Source organism: Trichosurus vulpecula, chromosome 3, assembly GCF_011100635.1.
Source record: "Trichosurus vulpecula isolate mTriVul1 chromosome 3, mTriVul1.pri, whole genome shotgun sequence".
Lineage (NCBI taxonomy): Eukaryota > Metazoa > Chordata > Mammalia > Diprotodontia > Phalangeridae > Trichosurus > Trichosurus vulpecula.
Window position 1 is genome coordinate 332,030,522 of NC_050575.1, and position 10,059 is coordinate 332,040,580.

General features: G+C 37.9%; 1 pseudogene; it reads right to left on the reverse strand.

The window, feature by feature from the left end:
• Positions 1–6,570: 6,570 nt before the first annotated feature.
• LOC118840854 lies at positions 6,571–7,186 on the reverse strand (annotated as a pseudogene).
• Between the last annotated feature and the right edge of the window lie 2,873 nt (positions 7,187–10,059).

Below are 10,059 nucleotides of genomic sequence, written 5' to 3' on the forward strand. Positions count from 1 at the left end.
CACTCTCCTCCTGCTTCCCAAGACAGCATGGAATCTGATATAGGTTCTACATATACATTCCTATCAAACATATTTCACATGGTCATATTGTATAGAAGAATTAAAGCAAATGGGAGGAACCATAAGAAAGAAAAACAAAACAAAAACAAACAAAAAGAAAATAGTCTGCTTCACTCTGCATTCAGACTCCATATTTCTTTCTCTGGATGTAGATGGCACATTATGAGTGTTTTGGAATTGTTTTAGGTCCTTCCATTGCTGAGGAGGGATGTCTATCAAAGTCAGTAATTGCACACTGTGGCTATTACTGTATATGATGTTCTCCTGGTTCTGCTCATTTCCCTTAGCATCAGTTCATATAAGTCTTTCAGGTTTTCTTGAAGTCTGCCTGATCATCATTTCTTATAGCACAATAGTATTCCATTACATTCATATACTACCACAACTTGTTCAGCCATTCCCCAAATGATGGGCATCCCATCAATTTGCAGTTCTTGGCCACTACAAAAGAGCTTCTATAAGTATTTTTGTACATGTGGGTCCTTTCCCCATTTTTATGATCTTTTTGGGATACAGTCCTAGAAGTGGTATTGCTGGGTGAAAGGGTGCGCACATTTTATAGCCCTTTGGGCATAGTTCCAAATTGTTCCCCAGAATGGTTGGATCAGTTCACAGCTCTACCAACAATGAATTAGTGTTCCAATTTTCACACATCTTCTCCAACATTTATTATTTCCCTAATCTGTCATGTTAGCCAATCTCTGATAGGTGTGATGTAGTACCTCAGAGTTGTTTTGATTTGTATTCCTCTAATCAATAGTGATTTGGATCATGTTTTCATATGACTATAGATAGCTTTAATTTCTTCCTCTGAAAATTGCCTGTTCATGTCCTTTGACTATTTATCAATTAGGTAATGACTTGTATTCTTATAAATTTGACTCAGTTCTCTATGTATTTTAGAAATGAGGCCTTTATCAGAGATACTAGTTGTAAAAATTCTTTCCCAGTTTTCTGCTTCCCTCCTAATCTTGGTTGCTTTGACTTTGTGCAAAAACTTTTCAATCTAATGTAATCAAAATTACCCATTTAGCATTTCATAATGTTCTTTATCTCTCATTTGGTCATAAATTTCTCCATCCTCCATAAATCTGACAGATTTGCCTTGCTATAAAAGTGAAAGATTTTCCTGTCCATTGAGTAGGCCCCAGGTGGGACCAATAAAGGCAGGCCCACACCCTTTCACCAAGGAGGTGTGAGGCCCCAGGCCTACAGCCTTTTGCTAGTTATGCCAATGTGGGTGTGAAACCCTCAGGGGAGTTGCTAAGACCAGAGCCAGTGGTATGTGCACTTAGTTCTAATCAATCACATGCCTGCTAGGACTGTATAAAACGAGAGCCCAGAACTGAGAGCATTAGAGCAGTAGAACTGAGAGGAGCAGGATTCAGAAGAAGACATCAAGAAGACATTGAGGCAGAGAGAGCCTCAATGCTACAGGAATTGGAATTCAGCCCAAAGAGAAGGAATAGGAACTTGGAGTCTACAAAGCTGCAGAAGAGAGTGCTGAGCAGAGAGTTGGGATTCATGAGTGATTGTTTACAGGAAGGCCCTAGCAGGGGGGAAGGTTACATAATGACTTGGCTCCTTGCTATAATATTGTGTTATAACTTCCTTGTTGTTACATTGAGGTTGGCTTACTGGCTTTGAAATATTATTGCTACTACATGGAATTGAAATTATTGGTCCTGGGATTGGATTCTCTCATGTCTAAATAAATACTGTACTTCCTCTGCCTTCTACCTAGAGAATTTCTTATACTTCATGATTCTGAACCATTCAGGCATGTTCATGGTCATCCTCAAGGTCATGAATCTTGCCTTACTGATATACTTGCTCCCTTAATTTGCTTACAGTATCAGCCTTTATATCTAAATCATGTATTTGGACTTTTTTTGGTATATGGTATCAGACATTGGTCTATACCCAGTTTCTGCCATAACATTTTGAAGATGCCTATTTCTTCAGCAAATAACTTTCTACATCAATATTCACCTAGGCCCCAAAAGCCTTACGGTAACTACAATCATTGATGATGTCTTCCATCTAACTTGTCTTCACCCTGGTATAAATCAGAGACCGTTTCACTCCCATACTCTCCTTGCTCTCAACAAAATATTATATTCAAAGATCACCAAGATAGATGTAAAAGCACATAAAGATAATGCCTTGCTCAGTCAATGACCATTCTGAAAGCCATGAGAGAGGGTTGTATCTTTTATACGTAAGTGAGAGATGAGACTATATTTCTGTACAAAAGGGGAAACTGAGATATCATTTTTGGAGCTGCCATACTGACACAATTTGGGGCTATTCCTCATGACCTGAATAGGGAACCTGCCACTATATAAGCCCAATATATTAATTGTTTCCTTAGCAACCTCAAGTAACCATTCCATCCCTTCTTTGAGGCTCTTTTTTCCTCCATTACAAATAAACAAAACTCCTTTTGCTGTTGTCCTTAACTTTGCTTAATATTATTATTTTAAACTTTATTATTTTATTTTTCCCCAGTTACATGCAAAAATACTTTTATACTAAAAGAATAAAGATTTTTATTAAACATTGTAATTTGCTTTCAAATACACCATGCCACAATCTATCTACAGAAAATCAAACCCAACAGTAAGTAGTTCATTATTACACAATTCATGACTTAGGGCAGAGCTCCCTTCAACTTACATTAAGATACCTACTTAGCTTTTGCAGGCAGAGAATGGGGAATTACACCTCGTTTCTGATCAAAAGTGTGTGATGAAGAACATCAGGAGAATTATATGAACGTGAATATAAAGAAATGATTCTGAGTTCAAAGTACATTAAGTTTGGAAGCATGACCAAAAACATCAAAATGATACAGGTATATTTGCTTATACTAAATTTTTGATGGGAAAGTTGTCAAGTACAAGTAATTTTTTCCTGTTACAGAAGAGGGAGTAGTTGTTTAAGATCGAACATTTTTTTGTAAAAACAATTTTTAACATTCATTTTTAAAACTTTGAGTTCCCAATTCTCTCTTCCTCCCTCTGCCACCCCTCTCATTGAGAAGGCAAGCAATTAATTATAGGTTATAGATGTGTAGTCATGCAAAACATATCCATAATAGTCATGTTGTGAAAGAAAACACAGACAAAAAACACTCAAGAAAAATAAAGAAAGCAAAAAACAGTATTCTTCAATCTGTATTCAGACACCATCAGTTCTTTCTCTGGGAATAGATAGGATTTTTCATAATAAGTCCTTCAGAGTTGTCTTGGATCATTGTATTGCTGAGGATAGCTAAGTCATTCACAGCTGATTATCTTAGAATATTGTTATTACTTTGTACAATCTCATGTTAATTAAACATACATATATCATTCACTTAGTTCAGGGGGGAAAGCCAGCACCTTGAACTTCAGAGCAAAAGAAACAGAAATTATTAACAGAGAAAATATAAACAGAGCAAATAATACAAATCCACAGACAGACTTCTAGCTATCTGACCAAAGCTATACTTACATAGTTACCAGAGCGAGAAGCACCAATATCTGGGTTGTCAAAGCCGGGGACTCCTTAATGGCTATCTAGAGTCTCCACACCAACCCTCTTCCAATGAGTGAGCCCCCAAACAAAATGCTAACCTCAGAGTATATATACACTTCTTTAGGGTCAGAGCACTTCACACCTCCCAAGGGCTTCACACTTCTCTAGGGTTTCACACCTCTCGTGACCTAGCTAGCAAAAGGGTGTGGGCCTTCCTACAAAGAAAGGCAAGACTCAATCAAAGGCACTTGATTGCCTTAGTGCTGAGAAGTGCTCCAAAATAAAAGACAACAAAAGTCCCACTTTTCTTGATATTACACCCCCTTTTATCCCTTTCCCCTTGTACTTTCTTGTAGAGTGATAGATTTCTATACCCAATTGAGTGTATGTGTTACTCCCTCTTTGAACCAATTCTGATGAGAGTAAGGTTCGCTCCCTCCCCTTCATTTCCACCCTCTTCTCTTCTCCACTGTAAAAGCTTTTCCTTGCCTCTTTTATGTGAGATAATTTACCCCGTTCTACATCTCCTTTTCTCTTTATCACAGTATATTCTTCTCTCACTGCTTAATTTTATTTTTTAGATATCATCTCTTCATATTCATGTGTGTATATAATCCTTCTACCTACCCTAATAATGAGAAAGGTCTTATGACGTACAAATATCATCTTCCCATGTTGTAATGTAAACAGTTTAAACTTCAAAAGTACCTTATGATTTCTCTTTCCTGTTTACCTTTTTGTGCTTCTTTTGAATCTTGTATTTGAATGTCAAATTTTTTTTATTCAGCTTTGGCTTTTTCACCAAGAATGCTTGAAAGTCTGCTATGTCATTGAATATCCATTTCCAACTCTAAAAGATTATATTCAGTTTTGCTGGGAAGGTGATTTTTGGTTGTAATTCTAGCTCCTTTCCCCCCTGAAATATTGTATTCTAAGCCCTCCAATTCCTTAATTTAGAAGTTGCTAAATCTTGTTTTATCCTGACTGTGACACCACCATACTTGAATTTTTTTTCCTAGATGCTTGCAATATTTTCTCCTTCACTTGGGAACTCTGTAATTTGTCTAAAATATTTCTGGGAGTTTCATTTTGGGATCTCTTTCAGGACACAATTAGTGGATTCTTTCAATTTCTATTTTACTCTCTGGTTCTAGAATATCAGGGCAGTTTTCCTTGATGATTTCTTGAAAGGTGATGTATAGGCTCTTTTTTTTATCATAGCCTTCAGGAAGTACAATAATGTTTAGATGATAACCCTTAGATCTATTTTCCAGGTCAGTTGTTTTTCCAATGAGATATTTCACATTGTCTTCTATTTTTTTTTCCATTCTTTTGGCTTTGTTTTATTGTTTCTTGAATTCACATAAAGTTATCAGTTGCCATTTGTCCAATTCTAATTTTTAAGGAATTATTTTCTTCTGTGAGCTTTTGGATCTCCTTTTCCATTTGGCCAATTCTGCTTTTTAGGGCATTCTTCTCTTCCTTGGCTTTTTAGACCTCTTTTGCCATTTGACCTAGTCTGTTTTTTAAGGTATTATTTTCTTCAGCATTTTTTTTGTTTCTCCTTTATCAAGCTGTTGACTGATTTTTCATTATTTTCTTGCCTCACTCTCATTTCTTTTCCCAATTTTTCCTCTATCTGTCTTACTTGATTTTCAGAATCCTTTTTGAACTGTTCCATGGTTTGAGACCAATTCATATTTTTCTTTGAGACTTTGGATATAGGAGCTTTGACTTTGTTGTTTTCTTCTGAGTGTGTCTTTTAATCTTGCTTGTTACCATAGTAACTTTCAATAATCATAGTCTTTTTTCATGCTGTTTGCTCATTTCCTCAGCCTATTAGCTGACTTTTAACTGCTTGTTATAGTAGGGCTCTGCTTCCAAGGTGGAGGTTGCACTCTTCCAAGTTTCAAGGGTTTTGTGCAGCTGTTTTCAGAGATATATCTAGGGACCTGCAATTTTTCATTTCTTTCAAGGTGGTATGATCTAAGGAGAAGTGTGTTTACTACTCTCCTGGCCTATGGTTTGGTCAGTGAGTGACCATAAGTACTTTTCTCTGTATAGGAACTGTGAAAAGTATCTCCCCTCCACTGTGGCCCCAAGCTCTCTTCTCCCTAGGACTGCCACTGTGACTTGGATTCAAGGAAAGCAACAGAGTCCTGCTTCAGTGCTAGCAAGAAGATCTGTGTAATCTCCTTCTGACCGACTTACTGTCTTTGGGCTGAGAGCTCTGGAAGTATCTGCTGCCACCACTGCTGCCACTACTGATACAGTTACTCCCAAGGCCTTCTCCTAGGTTGCTGGGGCCAGGTCTGTGCTTATAAGGCCTGTGCTGGACTGTGTTCCACTCACACCTAGGTGTGACAGACCATTCTTGCTAAACTTTCAAGTTGTCTTTGGCATATGTGGGCAGAGAGGTCTGGAAACTACCACTGCTACCCTGATTCAGTAGCCCTGAGGTCTGCTCCAGGTTTACTGGGGTCAGATCTGCACCAGTGTGGCCTCTCCTGGACTGTTCTCTTCTCTCATCCTGGAGCAACAAGGTGCCTACCTTCCAAGTTGTCTTGGGCTGGAAATTTGTTTCACTCCATTTTTTGTGGGTTCTACTGCTCTAGAATTGTTTTCAGAAAAAATATTTCATATGTCTTAAAAAATATTTTCTCAAGATGCTAAAAGATTAGTTAAAATTGTTTAATAGGAACAATCTTGGAGAAGCAGAAACAGCTTTGACTTTGAAAGTTAGAGCAACATACCACTGGGAAGGAATCCACAGGGACAGCTAGACTCGACAGTTTGTATCTCCACTAGAGATCTTTACTTTAAAAAGATGGCCACTTAGACACACTGCCTCTTTTGAGCTACGTGCCATTTCTCAAAACTGTTGCCTTTGCATATAAGGTATGAGATACTATTCTATTTACATTTAAAAATATTTTTTTCCTCTTCAGTGTAGTGGAAATGCCCATAATCAGTCAGTGAAATCCTTCCCTAACATAGGTGTAGAACAGGTTTATTGATCTCTGGATTTGTCCAATCATTTTGAATGTTATCCAGGTGGTTATCAAAATCCACAACAGTTCTATAGTACCTACTGTCCAAGAGAGATGCTGAGAGCCTCTGGGCTTCTGGCCACTCTTCACAATAATCATAGTGTGGATTTCTGCACCGCCATTTGTTCTCAAGATGCTCATACACATGAATCATGGGTTCTGTGCATTCCATTGTAAAATTTATATTGTCTACCATGATGAGTGCAGTGTCATTGAAGCCCTCTAAAATTCTGGAAGCTACCTTCTCAGCAACCTGGTTTGGACTGGCATTCTCTACATATACATTAGTTTGATAATAACCAGCAATCACATAGCTATTATCTTTGCACCATGAATCAATCAAGGTGAGGGCCACCTCCAGCATGGGGGCCAGCACCAGGATGCTGTGGAAGAGGGGGATGCAGTCCATAAAGTGGATTTGGTGTGGGTTTGGGTCATCGTGCTTCTTGTTGCTTCTTGGCTACTAGGAGCCCATTGACAGCACAGTGGGTGTACTTGGCCCCATGCAGCACCATCTTGCAATGGGCCTGGGTGGTTAGCTTCACACCAGGCATGGTGAGACCTGGCCCGAGGCCCACAATAACCACAGCTTCCCAGGCCTGGCATGGCTTAATCCCCATGGAGTCACTCCTCTCCAGTCCCGAGAACTTTCAGCACAGATGGAAGGGTCCTGTAGCCTGGCCTGGCCCTCCAACATGCCCTGCTGCCTCCTCTTGTCTGCCTGGCTTGGCTGTCATCTCCAGTCCAGGTGCCTGCAGCCTGCTTGGGAGACTGAATAGCTGCCTGCCTAGTCTCAGGGGTCCTCTGCTCTAGAATTTATTTTGAGTCATTTTTAAAGGTATTTGGAGGGCTTTGGGGAAGAGCTCAGGTGACTCCCTGATGTTACTCTGCCACCTTGGCTCCGCCTCTCCTGTCCTTAACTTTCCTTACTAGCCACACACATTCTAGCATTCCTGACATGATTTTACAGGAATGTGCCATATTCTTAAATACATGCATCCTTCTTCTATAAGTAATTTAGAAAAATATTTATTTATATTTTCCTCAATTAACTAAAAAAAATTTTAACATTTGTTTTTAAAATTTTGAATTCCAAATTCTCTCCCTTTCTCCCTCTCCATGCACCCCATTGAGAAGGCAAGCACTTTGATATAGTTTATATATGTGTTGTCATGCAAAACATATTTCCATATTAGTCATGTTATAAAAGAAAAGACCACCCCCCAAAAGAAACCCCCCAAAACCATAAAAAGGTATGCTTTGATCTGTATTCAGACTCCATCAATTCTTTCTCTGGGGATGGATATCATTCTTTATCGTAAGTTTTTAGAGTTCTCTTGGACCATTGTATTACTGAGAAGATCAAAGTCATTCACAGATGAATATCTTACAGTATTGCTCTTATTGTGTACTATGTTCTCTTGGTTCTACTAATTTCACTTTGAATCAATTAATGTCAGTCTTTCCAAGTTTTTCTGATAGTATCTGGCTTATGATTTCTTATAGCACAATAGTTTTCCATCACAATTATATACCATAGCTTGTTCAGCCATTCCCTAATTGATGGGCATCCCCTCAATTTCCATTTCTTTGCCTCCAGAAAAAAAAAAAAAACCTGATGTAAATATTTTTGTACATATGGGTCCTTTTTATGTATCCTGTGTCCTGGGATACAGAACTAGTAGTGATATTGGTAGGTCAGGGGGTATATGTATCATTTTACAGCCCTTTGGGCATAGTTCCAAATTGCTGTCCAGAATTGTTAAATTATTTCACAACTCCACAAACAATGCATTAAAGTTTCATTTTTTCCCACATTCCCTTCAACATTTGTCATTTATCTTTTCTGTCCTATTAGCTAATATAATTGGCTTGAAGTAGTACCTCAGAATTGTCTTAATTTGCATTTCCCTAATCAGTAATGATTTAGAGCATTTTTTTTATATTGCTGTAGATAGCTTTGTTTACTTCCTCTGAAAACTAACTGTTCATACCTTTGGATCATTTATCATTTAGAAATGACTTTTATTTTTATGTTTCACACAGTTCTCCACATATTTGAAAAATGAGGACTTTATCAGAGAAACTTGCTTCAAATTTTTATCACAGTTACAATTGCTCATTGTATTTCTCTCCACTCTATTTCCACTGTTTATTCTATTCTTTCTCTCCTTTCACCATGTGCCTCCTCAAAAATGTTTTGCTTCAGAGTATTGCATCCACCAGTCCACCTATTCCTCTTGGCACTGCCCCCTTATCTTATCTCCTTCCCTTCTACTGTCTTACAGGGTAAGTTAGATTTCTATACCCAACTGATTGTTTATGTTATTCTCTCTTTTAGCTGATTCAGATGACAGTTAAGTTTCAAGCTTTTCCCACAACCTCCCTTATCTTCTCCTCTACTGTAAAAGACTTTTTTTGCCTCTTTTATGTGAGATAATTTACCTCATTCTACATCTCCCTTTGCCTTTTTCCTAGTTGCATTCCTCTTTTTCACCCCATAGTTTTTTAGATATCATCCCTTCATATTCAACTCACATCTGTGCCCTCTGTCTGGATATACTTACTTCTTCTAACTGCCCTAATAATGAGCAAGTTCTTATGAGTTACAAGTATCATCTTTCCATGTAGGAATGTAAGCAGTTTAACCTTATTAAGTCCCTTATGATTCCTCTTTCTTGTTTACCTTTTTATGCTTCTCTGAAGTCTTGAATTTCAGAATCAAATCTTCTATTCTTTTCATCAGGAATGCTTGAAAATCCTCTGTTTCATTAATATCCATTTTCCCCTGAAGGATTATACTCAATTTTGCTGGGATGGGTGATTCTTGGCTGTAATCCAACTTCTTTGCTCTCTGGAATATTATATTCTAAGCCCTTCAATCCTTTAATATAGAAGCTGCTAAATCTTGTGTTGTCCTGACTGTGGTACTACTGTACTTGAATTGTTTCTTTCTATATTTTCCACTTGACCTGGCAGCTCTGGAATTTGGTTATAATATTTCTGGAAGTTTTCATTTTGGGATTCCTTTCAGGAGGTTATTGATGTGTTCTTTCAATTTCTATTTTACCTTCTAGTTCCAGAATATCAGGGAAATTTTCCTTGATAATATTTTTCTTTTTTTCATTTCTATTCATTTGTTTGTTTGTTTGTTCATTTATTTATTTATTTAATATACTTAGTTTGCAGCATTGATTTTCACAAGAGTTTGAATTACAAATTTTCTGCCCATTTCTACCCTCCCCCCACTCCAAGATGGCATATATTCTGGTTGCCCTGTTCCCCAGTCAGCCCTCCCTTCTGTAACCCCACTCCCCTCCCATCCCCTTTTCCCTTCCTTTCTTGTAGGGCAAGATAAATTTCTAAGCCCCATTGCCTGTGTATCTTACTTTCTAGTTGCATGCAAAAACTTTTTTTTTGTTTTTGA